This window comes from Rhinatrema bivittatum, chromosome 14 (assembly GCF_901001135.1).
Source record: "Rhinatrema bivittatum chromosome 14, aRhiBiv1.1, whole genome shotgun sequence".
Classification (NCBI taxonomy): Eukaryota; Metazoa; Chordata; class Amphibia; order Gymnophiona; family Rhinatrematidae; genus Rhinatrema; species Rhinatrema bivittatum.
Genome location: NC_042628.1, coordinates 18,262,613 through 18,279,512, shown reverse-complemented (window position 1 = coordinate 18,279,512; position 16,900 = coordinate 18,262,613).

Here is a 16,900-nt window from a genome sequence, read left to right as displayed (position 1 = left end):
CAGTACCACAGGAGGGTGAAGGCAAACAACCCAGCTTCTATAAGGAGCAGGTTATAAGGTGTGGTGCTGTGCTTGGGCCCAGCAAGCCTGGGAAATTGAGAAGGGAAAAAACCTGACTATTTTGAAGCCTATTTTCTGCTCGTGATCTGCGGCATTTGAGCTCGGCAAGCTTGGGCAACTGGGAAAAGGAAAATCTGACTGCTTTTTGATAACTATAAATTGTTGAGTTTTTGTTCAGCTGGGCCCTGTAGTACTTGGACTAAGCGGGCCTGGGAAGTAAGTCAGTGAGGAAAGAGGATTACCGAGGCTAGAGACGATTGGGGTTCACTGGTTGTTGTATTCGCACACTGTGCCCAACCACTCCATGAGTGGAGAGGCCTTAATCTTTCAGAAGGAAAGTGGGACAATTTGCCCTCGGATCCTTGGGGAGATGACATACAGGACATGACACCTGCACGGAGTGGCAATTATCATCCAAGGAACTTGCTGGGCAGACTGACTGAACCATTTGGGTCTTTATCTGCTGTCATTTACTGTGTTTCTATGTGGGCTGTTTGAAACCACTAATTAGAGGAGTAGAAATGTCAGTGTTGACAGACTCCTGGATATTCGCTCAGTATGGTATTTGCTCCCTCTGAGTGTTAGTTAAAGAGCATTCATACTATATTGTATTGAACTGATGACATTTTAACTTTAGCCTCTGTACCTTTCCAACTAACACAGCAGCTAGGGCTCTGCAGACAAATGAAACTCAAACCTGATTGAGGGAAATCCATATTTTTCTGAGATCCAGTGAAGAAAATCAGTGTATTCCCCGTTCCTTTCAGGTACTGGGCTCGGGGGCACATGGGGAGGGCTACAGACCACGCAAGGCAAGGGAAGGTGGAAAACTAGACTCTCCTCGAGGCCCTTTGGGTTTTCCACCCAGGTGCTCTTGCTTCTCACCAGTCAAGCACTCCAGAAAAAGACCTGGACTGCACCAGTGCTGTTCCAAATGTAATTTTTAACTGTAGTACACCTCCAATAGCGTATCACAGCAAAGCAATGTCCAAAGTCCCAAAATAAAATCCAGTTGCTCTACAACTCTTCACCTAAAATAGGTCAGCTCTTCTGGATAGGTACCCCTTCCAGCCTGGGCCCTCCCAGTAACTGTTTGGTAGCTGTAATCTTTTTCTTAGGGTTATTGTCTGTTTCTCTCTCTCCCTCTCCTTGGGCTAATTGTGGCTGAATCAGTCTCCAACTCTGGTGAACTTTCCCCGGGCAGGCTGCCCTTCCTCTGCTGCTTCTCACTACACTCATCCGCAGACTCTCCATAGAAATCCTCTTCCCCTTAGATCTTCAGAGCAATAATCATATTAGTGGCAATCATGCATTTTCAAAATGGCAGCTCCCAAAACTAATATAGAAACATAGAAATGACGGCAGAAGAAGACCAAACGGCCCATCCAGTCTGCCCAGCAAGCTTCATACATTTTTTTTTCTCATACTTATCTGTTTCTCTTAGCTCTTTGGTTCTATTTCCCTTCCAGAGGGCAGTGATGGAGCTGCATCCAAGTGAAATATCTAGCTTGATTAGTTAGGGGTAGTAGGGGTAGTAACCGCCGCAAATAAGCAAGCTACACCCATGCTTATTTGTTTTACCCAGACTATGTTATTCAGCCCTTATTGGTTGGTTTTCTTCCGAATGGCATGGAATTTACTTGCATTCCTGTAAAGTGCGAGTATTTTGGTGGATGCACCTTCTTCCTGGCTGCTGGGCATAGACAATCTAGTCAGAGTACGTTGACGTCGAGCTCTGCTGCGTCCTTAGCCGTGGCTTTCCAGCAACGCCTTGCTGCGCCATTGAAGAATGGCTTCTGGTTGGGCACAATAAGAAACGAACCAAAAATTCATTGTGGCAGCGCTTCCTGGAAATCATCTGTGAAAAGCAGAAAGCCTGTTAGGTTGGTCAAAGTGATTTAGCAGCTGTTCACCTGCCCAAGCATGCCAGGCTTTTCCACGTTGACAGCCTTCCTGGGACTCTCTGACTGCTCTGCGGTTACCCTCCGCGGAGATACAGATGAGAGCGCTTTAGAAAAGGCATGGGCAGCATTGTAAGAGGGAATGCGCCACGGGAATCTCGCTTTTCATTACAGATTTTAAGTGCCGATTCTCCTGATATCAATATCATTTGTCTCTTCTTTCCTAACCTAGTTGGTTTATTTTTATTTGCCTTCAGTTATTGCTTAAAAGTGCAAACTGTTGAAGTGCTGACTTTTTTCCCCCCTCCTCTTCTGCAACGTGTAGTTATCCAGCAGCTATTACATTATATGGAGCAGCCTCGGATGTCTGTGTCTGCAAAGCTGACTGTGTTGAAATGCTTGCCCCATGAATGTACCATACTTAAATATAGCACTGTACGCTCTTCTGGGAAGATGATAATCTAGAGACTGGCTCGGATCTTCCCTGTGCTTGCCTATATCCCACAGAGAAAGGAGATATGTACTAGAAAGACAAAGATCCAGTTAATGTGGTTGGCTAATGTGCAGACTCCACCACCTCAAATACAAAGCTGTATACGGCTTATTTTCTACCTACAAATATCGCTTTTCTTACAATATTTCTAGAGGTGATGTGCAAACGATGGCTCACATTTATCTTCCAAGCGTATAAAATACTTTGAAAGAATCACTAAGCATTAAGCAAGATCCTAAGCTTCTCTTCAGTCAGCAGAATTAATGAAGCAGTAAAGAAAAATGCCTTTCCAGATGAAACACTTGAACAGCGCAGGCCAAGCAAATCAATAATGCCATACTTTTTGGCCACATCAAAATATGTGAAGAAATAGCTCCCTGAGTAAAGGGGAAAGGATCCACTTCAATCAATCAATGAGCTGCTTAATGCAATATTACAGCACAGACTTCTAGCCTTGATGGAGAATTGAAAAACAGGATGAGAATGAATCAACGTCTGATACAGGGCAAACTGGGATGGTTAATTATAAGACTCAATGTGCAATGCATACTAGGAGCATTATAGGTAAAGGTTCAAGGAATTTACCCTCAAACTGGATTTCTTATTCAGCAAGAACCAGAGAAAGTAATAGACATTTATTCATTAGATGAGTTTCATTATAGTAACAAATAGGGACCATCTGTTTGATAGCTGCAGCCAATATCTTGGCCATGATATTTCTTCTCCGATTCCATTTGGTGTGCAGTCTGGGCTTTTGTTTTCTTGACTGCTTCACTTCATGAAGTAGATGCACTCCTGGGTCACTGCTAATAGCTTTATGGTGTGTAAGGAAGTGCAGGGAAATAATTTACTTCCTCTTATCTCCGTTAACCTCATCTCGTTATGCTTTGCAAAAAAATAAGACAGGATCCAAAAGTAATAGATGTGACCAATACCCCTAACATACCATAATGCTTCAATGTTAGAATGACTAGGACTAAGAGACAGGAGTGGGTAGGCAGGAAATTGACTAGCACCTTGGTTAAATCCTGTGATTTAATTTCAGTTTAGCTCACTGTAGTATAGAAGTCTAGCATTCATGAACCAGGCTAGTGTGGTGGTGGTCTGGCTTACATAGCTTATATTGCATCTTCAGAGAAGCATTCATAGTCCCCTTCTAAAGAAAACTTCCCTTATAGCATTCTTCCAGTAGTTTGTGAAATTCAGTGGAGATGGAAATTGATGAACCCCCAAAACACGATCCTCAAGGTGTGAGGGCTTTTGTCATCATAAGAAATGTCATGCTGGGTCAGCTCAAGGTCCATCAAGCCCAACATTCTGTCTTTGACAGTGGCCAATCTGCATCACAAGTACCCAGCAAATCCCCAAAAGTAGACCTAATTCTTGTTACTCCTTCCCAGGGATGATGATAACTTTCTTTAGTCTACTTGGTTAATACAGCGTTATGGACTTTTTCATCCAGGAACTTGTCCAAACCTCTTTTAAACCCCACTATGCTAATGGCCTTGACCACATCCCCTAGCAACAGATTCCACAGCTTGATAGTGTGCTGCGTGAAAAAGTACTTTCGACCATTTTTGATTGTTAGTGTCATGGAGCGTCCCCATGTTTTATTATTATTTGAAAGGGTAAATAACCATCCTTTATTTACCCGTTCCACCCCACTCGTGATTTTATAAATGTCTATCATGTCCCCTCTCAGCTGTCTCTTCCAAGCTGAAGAGTCTAGCCTGTGTAGCCTCTCATCATAGGGAAGCTGTTCACCCCTTGATCATTTTTGTTGCCTTCCTGTCTGTTTCTAGTTCTGCTTTGTCTTTTTTTTGACCAGAACTACACAAGGTATGACCACACCGTGGACCAATACAGAGACTATTTTGATATTTTACATTTTATTCTCCATTCTTGACATTATATTTGCTTTTCTGATTGAGCTTTCAATGCATTGCCTACAAGGAATTCAATGTCCTTTTCCTGGGTGATGACTCTCAGTACAGAACCCAGCATTGTGTACCTGTAGTTGTGATTATTTTTCCCTGTGTGCATCACTTTGTACTTTTCCACGTTAAACTTCATCTGCCATTCAGATGCCCAGCCTCCTAGTATCACAAGGTCCTTCTGCAGTTCCTTGCAATCTCCTGCTGTTTTAACAACTTTGAATAATGCTATGTCATCTGCAAATTTGATACTCATTCACTGTACCCTTTTCCAGATCATTTATGAATATGCTTATCAGCACAGTGTTGAGTTCGTGGACCCTCAGAATGAGGCATGGAAGAACCCTGCAGGTTCCCATTATTGGCAGAAGCAGAGGCTCAACTGGAGCTTTGCTTTTACCGGCCCACATTCCCCTCGGATTGAGCCTTCGGGTGCTGGGGCCAGCAGGTTTTAGATGGGGGCTTCTGCTGATGGTTGCGAGATCCATCAAGGTCACTGGGTCGGAGTAGGCGTATCTGATAGCAAGCAAAGGTCAGTGGCAGATGATGTTCAAGAGTATCCAGGAGTCAGGCCATGGTTAGTACCAGGTATCCGCCAAAGGGAATGGTGGGACGATAGGCAGAGCAGGAGGGTAAGACCAAACCAGGTGGGCAATACAGGACATGGAGACAAACTGAAGACGTAGAATACTGGAACTGAAGAACAAAGATAAGGAGTACTGGAACCGAAGGCACATGCACTGCTAGTGAGTAGGAAGTCCTATTGCCGAAGCACTAGAGCCACTGTCAGGAGAGGCCTTTTATAGGCCAAAGTGATGAAGTCGTCAGAGAACACCTCGAGCCTTTTCTTGCCGTGGGCCTTTTAAGTAACACATTGTCGTTTGCATGCACACCCTAGAAGAAGCAAGGATGATGGTGTCCTACCACATAAAAGCACTGTGGCCCATCGCACAGGTTTTGGGGTACAGCATGCCACGGGAGTTGGAAAGGCAGGCCCTGTTGGAGCGGTGAGTGCAGCAGTCCGTGGGATTAGCCCGCAGACCACCAAGCATAATACACAGATCCCAGTATCAATCCTTGTAGTAGACCTCTAATGACCTTTCTCCATTTGGAAAAGTGACCAGTTAATCCTACTCTACTTCCTGTCTTTTAACCAGTTACCAATTAACAATAGGACACTGCCTCCTATCTTAATTTTTTGAGAAGTCTGTCATGGGGGACTTTGTCAAATGCCTTCTGAAAACAGACTATATCATCCATTTCACCTTTATCTACATATTTATGTACACCTTAAAAACATATAAAAACAAACAAAAAAAACTCCAGAAAGCACAAAATAAGTTATTCTTGATTACTAACTGAAGAAAAAAGTGTGTGACAAAAATTTATTTCAGGTTGAAAAGCATTATTGTTGGATGAATATTTGAAAAATAAGATCCAGCATTCACAGGTAAGTTAATATACTCTATTGAGACAATTTGTTTCCTGTAGGCTATTTTGTGGGATATAGGTCATGTAATCCTTTTTGATAGTAGAGCTGCTTGGGAGCATGCAGATTAGATGATTGCACATCAACTAGAAATTGACCATGACAATTGGGCTTGATCCAAGGTCAGAGTTACTACCTTACTCCCTCCCACAGCCCTGAGTAATATTAAATTCTTAACCTATTTCATCAACCATGAATTTATGGAACCATAATTAAATGGGTACAGATGGTTCATTATGCAAATTTTCTATATAATTAATTTAACCTACTGTTTCTGTCATTGATCATATATACAACTTTAGGTCTTCTGTACATTTTCAGAAATACATGCTCTCATTTTCCTGAGGAAAAACCCGCACGCAAATTAACGGGCGTAAATGTGGCTGTGCCCGGATAGTTTCGCTGGGATGGGTTTCAAAGGGAAAGTGTGCGTGGACTTTTGCTTCGAAAATTGGTGTAATTTATACACAGAGTTCATTTAAAATTCATGCAGGCCATTACAAACTGACTGCCTCGCTGTAATACTTCCAAGGGAACGTTATTATTGTAATAGTGTTTGCATTCAATTTCTCATACTAATTTTGGATGAATCTGTATGAAAGTAGTGAAATAATTTTCAGGAAGAACGTTTTTCTCTACAGCCAGTCCAAAACTGTTGGAGTGGGAGCTAGCGTATTATTGACCAACTGGATATATCATCGGAAATTGCAAGAAGGCAGGGCAGCAAACCGTAACCTCTTACATAAAGAAATAGATTAGTGCAACATGTAAAGAAATGAAGGAACTGCGTCTGAGTCTAGGAAAGAGATCAAACGAAGGGAGCTTTGGAAAAGAAGGGAATCAAAAATGATCCTAAAATAATCTGTCTCATCTGTTCTAATTTAATGGTACTCTTGCCATTCAAATAAAGACTTCTGCCCAAAAATAGCTGCTTTTTTTTTTTAATCAAGAAAATTTTAAATGTATTTTTTTTTCCAACTCATTTATTGCAGATCCAAATTCAATAATATTGACTGTTATTGCGAAGAATACCTATTTAAATCGCCAAATAATCCTGTAGGCATCCATCTGAGAATGCTGATGGTAAATCGTGTTTAGTTTTTTAATAATTTGTATTTCTTATCTGCCTTTTTGAATAAGTAATTCACCCAAAGTGGAGTAGAGCAAATTAAAATAGCAGCATACAAGTTAGCAGATTAACAACAGAATAAAGTAAGGACTGAGCTAGTATATAAATTGTCAGGAATGAAAAATAATAATGCCTAAACTTCAAATACATCTAAATACAAGGAAAAAAAGATGCAGACAGTAAATAACTGACTAGAGAGAAATCAAAAATGATTAACTTAAAATCGATGCATCAACTTCAAAATAAATAAACAAATATCTTTGCATCTCTGTATCAGCACGTTTTAGGGCACTTTGAAATTGGTGCCAAGCAGTTTATTGCAGTCAATTTAGTTTAATGCTTGCTTTCTAGGGATTTGGTGTAAAAGGCCTGGCAGAAAATCCAAGCTTTTACTAGCTTCCTAAAACGGACATAATCATGCATTTGATTTCTTTTGCTACCGGAGTTGTTACAGATGCTCCAAGTGCAAATCTTACTGGTCTTGAGGACAAGTGTAAGGACAGTCTTTCTAACATAAGATATGTCCTACTGGGTCAGTCCAAGGCTCCATTAAAGCCCAGTATCCTGTCTCCAACAGTGGCCAATCCAAGACACAAGTACCTGGCAAGTACCCAAATACCAGTAATCAGCAGTGGCTATTCCCCTATTGATTGATAGCAGTTTAGGGACTTCTTCTCCAGGAACTTATCCAAACCTTTTTAAAACCAAGCTACACTAGTTGCTTTAACCACATCCCCTGGCAATGAATTCCAGAGCTTAATTGTGCATTGAGTGAAAAAGAATTTTCTATGATTTGTTTTAAATGTGCTAATTTCATGGCGTGCCCCCTAGTCCTTGTATTATCTGAAAGAGTAAATAATCAATTCACATTTACCTGTTCAAGTCCTTTCATGATTTAGTACACTTCTATCATATCCCCCCCTCCCACCCCCGCCAACCCCCTCAGCCATCTCTTCTCTAAGTTGAACAGCCTCAACCTCTTTAGCCTTTCCTCATAAGGAAGCCGATCCATCCCCTTTATCATTTTGGTCACCTTTCTCGTACCTTCTCCAGTGCAATTATATCTTATTTGAAATGCAGCACCCAAAATTACACACAGTATTCAAGATATGGTCTCACCATGGAATGATATAGAGGCATTATGACATCCTCCATTTTATTCACCATTCCCTTCCTAATGATTCCTAACATTGTTTGCTTTTTTGACTGCTGCAGCACAGTGAGCCAACGATTTCAATGTAATATCAACTATGATGGAACCTTCATTGTGAAGCTACAGCATGGGTTATTTTTTCCTATAAGCAGCATCTTGCACTTGTCCACATGGATGCCCAATCTTCCAGTCTTACAAGGTCCTCCTGCAATTTATCACAATCTGTTTGTGATTTAACTACTCTGAATAATTTTGCGTCATCTGCAAATTTGATCTCGCCTGTTGTACCTCTTTCCAGATCATTTATAAATATATTAAAAAGCACTGGTCCAAGTACAGATCCCTGAGGCACTCCACTGTTTACCTTTTTCCACTGTGAAAACTGATCATTTAATGCTACTCTCTATTTCCTATCTTTTAACCAGTTTGCAGTCCACAAAAGAACATCTCCTCCTATCCCATGACTTTTTTAGTTTTTGTAGAAGCCTCTCATGAGGACTTTGTCAAACACCTTCTGAAAATCCAAAAACAACACATCTACCTGTTCACCTTTATCCACATGTTTATTAACTCCTTCAAAAAAAGTAGCAGATCTGTGAGGCAAGACTTGCCTTGGGTAAATCCATGCTAGCTGTGCCCCATCAAACCATGTCTATCTAAATATTCTGTGATTTTATTCTTTATAACAGTTTCCATGATTTTTCCCAGCACTGAAGTCAGGCTCACCGGTCTATAGTTTCCTGGAGCCCTTTTTAAATATTGGGGTTACATTGGTCATCTTCCAATCTTCAGGTACAATGGATGATTTTAATGATAAGTTACAAATTAATTGAAATAGATCTGAAATTTCATTTCTACCAAGTAATTAGGTTTGTCTCCTCTTAGAGCCTTGAAAGTCAGTGTCAAAGTTTTGAATTTTGGTTCAATAGGGGATTAGTCGCCAGTATAGTTTGTATGGTATGTAATCTTCTATCAATTGCATGGCAGAGTTTGATATTATCTAAGGTTTGTGGAGGGCCCGATCTCTTAAACCTTGTAGAGTGCATTGCAGTACTCCAGCCATGAGGTTAGTATGGCATGGGCTAAAGGGGTCAGGTTGTTTTCGATGAGAGGGTGCAGTCTTTGTTACGTAGCTCTTTACTGTTGCCTGGTTTTGTGAGAGCATGATGAGTTCAGACTCCAGTAAAACTCCAAGGCTTTTTACATGTGGTTTTAGTAGGAATTCATAGGTACTAAATGGAAGTTTAAAATCAGGGACTTTTCTGTGCTTGTTTTGTATCTAAAGAACCTCTGTTTTGTTTGCGTTCAGATGCGGTTTGTTGGGGTTTTTTTGTCCATTCTTGGATGGCTGTGCGGATACGTACTTAGTTGTTTTTTTAAAGTTCTTGATGGTCCATTGGTAGTATGAGCTGAAAATCATCTGCATAGAGAGAGACTTTTGTATTATAGATTTTAGGTACTAGCGAGCCCTGGGGAGACCCTACAATTTAAGAGCCAAGGTGTTGACAAGCTTTTAGCAAAATGTACAGCTTGTTGCCTTACAGACAGAAAGGAGCAGCACCCCCCACAAAGCATCCCATTCTCTTTCTTCCACCTCTCCCTCCCCAACCCAGCAACATCATCTTCTTTCAGTCTCTTCCCACCCCTCCCAGACTAGATTGGCAGAAAAGGAGGGGGGGGGGGAGGACATGGAAACTTTCTCTCCCTCTCACAAGTACCCACCCACCACTCGCTCTCACCCACATAGATGTACTTTCTTCCCCCTGCCCAGGACTAACCCCAGCACGCTCCTTCTTCCTCCCTCTCAACCACCTGTTTGGCTGTGACTATTACCTCCTGGCTCTTGAGGGCCACTAACATTGCCTCTTCCTCCACACGGGTCAACGCGGATGATGCTTTCTCCTCAATGTTCTACAAAACGCAGACTTTTAGCCAAATGGAGAGGCGGCATTCCTGGGAGTGTGTTTAGATCGCGAGCAGAAAATAATGCATGGAGATTGCATTTTCAAATCTATGTCCGTATGTTTGTTTTCCATTGAAAAAGTACCTGTAGAATAAGCAGGTTCAGATTTCTGTACCAGTGGCAAGTTTCAAAGCAAAATTAAATGCTATCCATCACTTTGAAAATTGATGCAAGGTTCGCTGGAAAACTGCACTCACAGACTTTGTCCCAGTGAGACTGATATTCAAAACAAAGCTGAGCTCCTAAATGTATGCACAAAACTTAGGGGCCTATGTTTTCAGCAGAAAATTTGTCTAAATTTAGGACTTCTATTTTTTTGTCTAGATTTAGGTACCTAGTGCAGAAAATCAGTGCTAAATCCTTAACTTTTTCCTACCCCTCCTAAATCCTCCCCTGTAGCTATCCACTTTTCAAGCACCAAAATTAGGCTACTTATGAAATTAGGATTCTAAGTTTAGGGACACAGCTTTACACAGTTTCAAAGGGGGAAACTAAGGCTCCTAACTCCTAAGGTTAGGCTCAAAAACCCTTTGAGATTGTACCTCAGTGTGGCTAGTTTGCAAATTGCCTCTGTATAGTGATAGCTTTTTACTGGACTAACTTAATAGCTAGAGATCAACTGGGATCTACGACAGTGCATCATTAGGCAGACAAGATGGACCTTTAAGGCCTTATCTGCCATCATATTCTGTGTTTGAGTATAATAAATATAAATAGAATTAATCTTCAGTTTGGTCCTTATTTGTTGTGTAAGATATATATATATATATAGGCTTTATAAAGATTCCAGTGCCATTTATCTGGTCTGTAGTTAATTTTAGTGGGTTTGTTTATATACTGTATGGAAAAAAAAACTCTAACTAGGTCATCCATCCGTATAAATATAATGCACAGAATTATGTCCCAAGCATTGCTACTTTGCTGAGTTTTCTTGACTTAATCAGAGCTTTACTGTATTATCCTTGTTAAAGTCAGCACTTTCAGATAAATAACCTCATATTAGGGTGTTTTCCCTGGCTCTTATAAGTATGTACGGTATATGCACTGAGAAATAATGGAGTACATAAAAGCCATAAATGTATAATGCTCTCACCGTATAATAGAAAAAAAAGCTAAGCTACTACAAATACCAAGTGCAGCGCTTGAACCATGTATACAGAATTTTCAGTATTGCAATTATGCTTATTTTGTATACTGAACTACGAATTGCAAAACTTTCCTTTACTCCGTTATGCATTTTTTAGCATTTGCAATTGGCAGAAACTGATCTGAAAATCTGGAGGAAGGTGTACATCTTAACAAACTAGAGCAGCGCATTGGCTGAAGGCAGCAAGATAAGTCTGCATGAATGACTCCCATTGATTGGTTCATCATTGCGTCTGATATTGAAAATAAAGAGGTCAACACTGAAGCCACTGGTAGGATGCATTCTTAATTTGTTATTCCTCCAGTATTGTCCAGCATTCTGGATGATTTATTTGATCGTCCTTTTCTCTTGGTCCCTATTCCCCCCACCCCATCCCCCATGCACCCGTACGTGAGTCGACACCAACAGAAACGGTGAATTATGAGAATTCTCTTGAGCTAGCTTGAAAAATATTCTGTGATAAAATGGTCTGGCGACAACTGAAAAAGTTACAGAAACAAAAGCACCTGAGATGCTCTGTTTCCAATATTTTGCTCAGGCTACGTACAACCAGACAAAAGTTGGGGAAGTGCCTTTCAATCTGATGTGGAAGCTGCACTTTCTTTCCCGGTTTCGTTGCAGATAATAGGGACCCGTCAGATATCCAAGACATCGTGCAGCAAACCACCTTTAAAACAAATTTCGAATCTCAGTTGTATAAACTGCCTTCCATGACATTTTTTTTCCCACTCTTACACCTTTTCTATTTTTCATTTGTAAATTGTTATTAGGGTCCCTGGGCTCTAGGGCGCCATCTAAGACTCAAATGAATAAACAAACGAGGCAGTGATTTGTTGTTAAATCTCTTGGCGTATTACACGGTGCATCGGTGTCTCTCAGTAGTTGCCATTGCAAATTTTTAAATGAATCTGTGCTCCTTCGGTACAGTGGCAATCGAAAACCGCTCAGTGGAGATCCATCTTCCAGGAACTGGATCGGTTTTGCCTCGGTTGCTGACTGAAATTCAGTGCCAACGGTTTATTTGTTACTTTTGTCATACTTGGAGCTAACGCATTCATCATCGATAACCCCAAATCCCAGATTATGTTACCTTCTAAAGTTCAAAGGGAATGGGTGACGTGGTTGGAATCTGTCATGTCCTTCACCCTATTTTAAATTACGGCACTTTGACACAATAAGTGGGCCAGCTTCGCCGCTGGAAGCAGAGCTATTTTAAAAATGTTTCCCAGATCGACTGTTTGGGGTTCATAGAGCTTCTTTAAATAGATTTTGATTAAAGAGGAAGGTGAAAAGGAATGAGAACCACCCACATTTTGTGTTCTGGCATACAATGCTTTTGTGGGGGGGGGGTTTAAATCGACGCGGTTTAAATCTCTCAGAGCTATTTTGAAGGTCGCACTCCTTGTAGTAGGGACCTTTGGCATCACATCCTGCGAAATCTGAATTTGTATCTAAGCATGAGATCAAAGGCAGGACTAAAAGGCATTACTTAGAAGTAGCATCTCCCAGCGGGATTAACTCCTGCAGATTAAAGAACGTGTCTGTGGAAAAAGTAATGTATAAAACATTGTGGGATCCATGCTCAGAAAAGTTTCACCCACTCTAGGAAAAAAAAATGAATTGATATAAGCCAATTGCCTTATGCAGAAGGCTCACTCCTAGGCATGCTGTTCATTTACAGCTACCCAGTTGGTGTGAAAGAGCATCTATCCATCTATCATAGCTAGCCCTCATCAAATTAACAATATATGGCCATTATAAGTCTATGGTGATGCAAAGGAACAATGCAGATGGGTGATTTCTGCACCAAGCTTGATTTGTTGATATATATTTGTGCACAGCATAGTTAAAAGGTTTCCAAATGAAAAGCAAATGCAAAGGATAAGTTGACCAGATGACTCCATGTCATAAGGGACAGGCTAAGTCAGGCTTGACTCTACCCCATTGCGTCTATGGATTTGTAACGCTCGCTTTCTTAGGGAAACTAGAATTGCAAGTTCACAGATGCCAAATGTGGACCAGCCTAGTGGCTCAGTGGCAAGTGCTGTGCACCCCTATGCAGAAGGGCCCATGCCTTGATTCCTGGATTGGGTCTTTGCTGGAGCAAGGGCTAGGGATGCCATAATGAAGAGTTCAAGGCTCCTGGTGAGGGAAGGAATCGTCATCATTATGGGCGACACCTGGTGGTCAGATGTAGCGTCCATGATGTAGGTTTTCTGAAGGAGACCCTGGAGCATGGCCCCTAGCTTCAGAACTGTTGCTGCAATGACCAGGCTAGGACAAGTGGGAGGGTCTAATATTGGGGAAAAACCCTCAGGTGGTTAAGAATAAAGGCCCATGGGTGCAAAGATCTTGGCCCGGGTTCTGACTGAGCTTGAAAAAGAAAGGAAGGGAAAAAATAGATAAAACTAGACACTGCATGCCAACTAGGATCAGGTGGATAGCTACAAACAAGCTGTAAAATGTCTGTGTATAAAAGCTGGGCAGGATAAAACTGCACACGTTATTAATGTTACACTTCCTGGGCAAGGTGAGCCTTTTCACACTTTAAGAGATGCATTGCCAATAGGCTGCCCAACAGCAAACCTATGTACAAACTCTTTTTTTTTTCTAGACCAACCCAACTGATTTTGAAACACAAGGAACCCACCGACATTGTGTTTGAATATCAGGTTAACACAGCTACACATGCGCGTGCACTGTCACTTACTGTAAAGAGATGGTGGAAAGTGGATGTGCTAGCAGCATGCCTCCTGTTCCTGCACTTTGTTTTAATTGAAATGTGCAACTTCTGCATCCTCTGAAACACCACTTCTGTATGCAGACAAAGGTACTCACATTAGAAAAGTACATGTATACCTTCAGGCATCTACAAATCCACTTTTCTGGATTTAGCAGATGTATGGAAGCTTTTAACATTGATCCCGAAATGTGTCACATAAAGGAAGAAAATTTAAGATGCGCACCCACCCCAAGTTGGTTTGTGTGGCACCAGGTGTGCTCATTCTGACGGGAAGGGGGTGTCATGTAATAAGAAGTGACTCAGTATTATGGTCATTGAAGTGTTTGCAATAGATTCTGCTTGTTGCAGAAGTTGTTTTGTTTTTATTTTTATCTGAGTGCTAAATAGATGTTGCATTTTTCTGTGATTGCTTCAATTCTTCTCTTTCTCTTTGTGTAATCCTAAACGGAATACATCACATACCACTTTTTTTTATTTTAGGCATCATTTTTGTGACATCAGAAGCATCAACACGTCTTTGTTGTTGGAATCCACATATGTGTTATATAATTTCACTAAGAAAAATTAGCTGCTGGAGGAGGCTGTTCCCTTTTTGGCTCAGGGAAGGGCATCTCACCTAATTATGACTTGAGTTTCTGTCAACAGATTTATTAGTACAGAATTTCTCAGGCTCGATCTGCAGGATTCTCAACTACATCTGCCTTTTGGGATATTCACAATGAATACTCATGAACTATTTTTGCATACAGTTAGTCTAAGAATTGGGGAGAATTGCATATTTTGGTTATCCTGAGAGCTAGATTTAGGGTCCCGTGAACCAAGTTTGGGAAGCTTGGGCTAGCACATTAATTCTCATTCATGCCATTTATTTAGTTATTTAATAGATTGCTTACCCTCCCATAGTTCAGGGTGGGATACAATAAAACTTCCATAGTAGGTTAAAATGTTGGGTATATATGACAGACAACTACAAATACACAGTAGAATGCATATATAGGTAAAACAAAGAAAGCTTTAATGTTGATTCACTCATAAAGAGATTGGGATCAATGTAAGCAAGAGGACAATACCAGGCTTTGTCTAGTATAAAAACAAATAGAAAGGGCATACTCACAGGATGGCCATTCAGAATGGTCCATAGTTGGACCTCCTAGCCCCATGTGTTCCCTCACCCCCACCCTTTCCTCTGGGCCCTCTAGCATCCATTGAGGCACCCAGAAGTCTACAAACTAACCCTCCGGGTAGTTAGGGGGAGAGTGCCCACTCTAACTCCAGACCAGTACAATTGTGATGGAGTCTGGGTCAGTCTGAAAAACAGCAAAGGTCACAGCAAACTACAAATCCACCATTATTGCTTACCCTCACAGCATACATGGAATCCATCATCAAAATGTGAAAATCCTAAACTTTATATATATATATATATATATATATATATATATACTTGTAAAGCCTTGTGCTAAGTTATTGTTTAATGTAAACCGAGGTGATGTAGACCTTTACGTACCGCGGTATATAAAAATCTCCAAATAAATTTTATATATATATATATATATATATATATATATATAATTTATTTGGAGATTTTTATATATCGCGGTACGTAAAGGTCTACATCACCTCGGTTTACATTAAACAATAACTTAGCACAAGGCTTTACAAGTATATATATATATATATATATATATATATATATATGGGAAAAACATGGATACTTTCAGAATTTTGCAGATGTACCCTCCATGGTGACCCAGGAAGACCAGTAACACTTGGGGCAGAATGAGGTTACAAAAATACACTTCCAGGATTTTCCTTAATTAAAAAGAAATGTACCAGGTCATGGCGAGCAGTGACCTCCTCCTTCCCCTCTGGCTAAACTGCAATAAAGGAAGTTAATTTGCTACAGTTCTAAAAGGTTCCAGGTCAGTGACTGGCAGAAGATCAGCTCCCTGCGTACCCTTAACCAGGATAGTATTGAATACTCCTGTCCATTTTATATACCATCTTTTGGAACATCGATTATATATAAAATGCTTAAATAAACAAATATTTAAATGATGCCATTTTTACTTAAGATATTTACTCAATTAACCCTGCTAATTACTAAACTCAGGTGGTGGGAAATGTTTTACTCCTTGCTTGACCTAAGCATAGTTGTCTGCTATGTTACTACAGTAGCATCACCACTTCTATGGAAGCACGCCCACTCTCTGTTGCTAAGGTAACAACTCTCCTCCCAGTTGCCATAGCAATCTCTCTCTCTGTAAGGTGAACTCCAGCACTTGTTGGTCCATTGTTTTGGAAGGTATCAACAATAGCAAATCTACACTACTGCTGTGACATGGACAGAGGCTCTTATTGTATGTCCCTGGGATAACGTGAAATGCGTTAAACTCCACTTGCCAGATTCTTGTTTGCAGTGCTCTTCAGCATTTTCTAGGACTAATGCCTTGTTGTTTCGAGCATTCTACACCCCATAAATTAATGCCAAATCCCCGTATACAGAATTACAGTAGCTGTAAATGTTGACCTCCTATATAGTTGGATTGGATTCCTCTTGTCTGCTTTTTTTTTTTTTTTTTTAGCTTCACAGGCTTTGTGTGGAGGTGGAAATGTTTGGGTTTGAAGAGTAGGCTAGTTCTGAGTCTCCAGCATCCATAATGGGATGACTTGGGTGTAATGGGGTAGGAATGCGTGAAACCTTTTTATGGATTAAATTTTCAAAAGCATCTATGCCTGCGAAAAGCACCGCTTTACACATGCATATGGACCTTTTGAAAATGACCCTGGGAGATATACAGGTAAAAGACCACACAGAAGCAATTTCACATGTATTCCCGGAGGTGGAGTTAGGGCAGGGAAGCCCTTTCTAAAAACATAAATGTTCG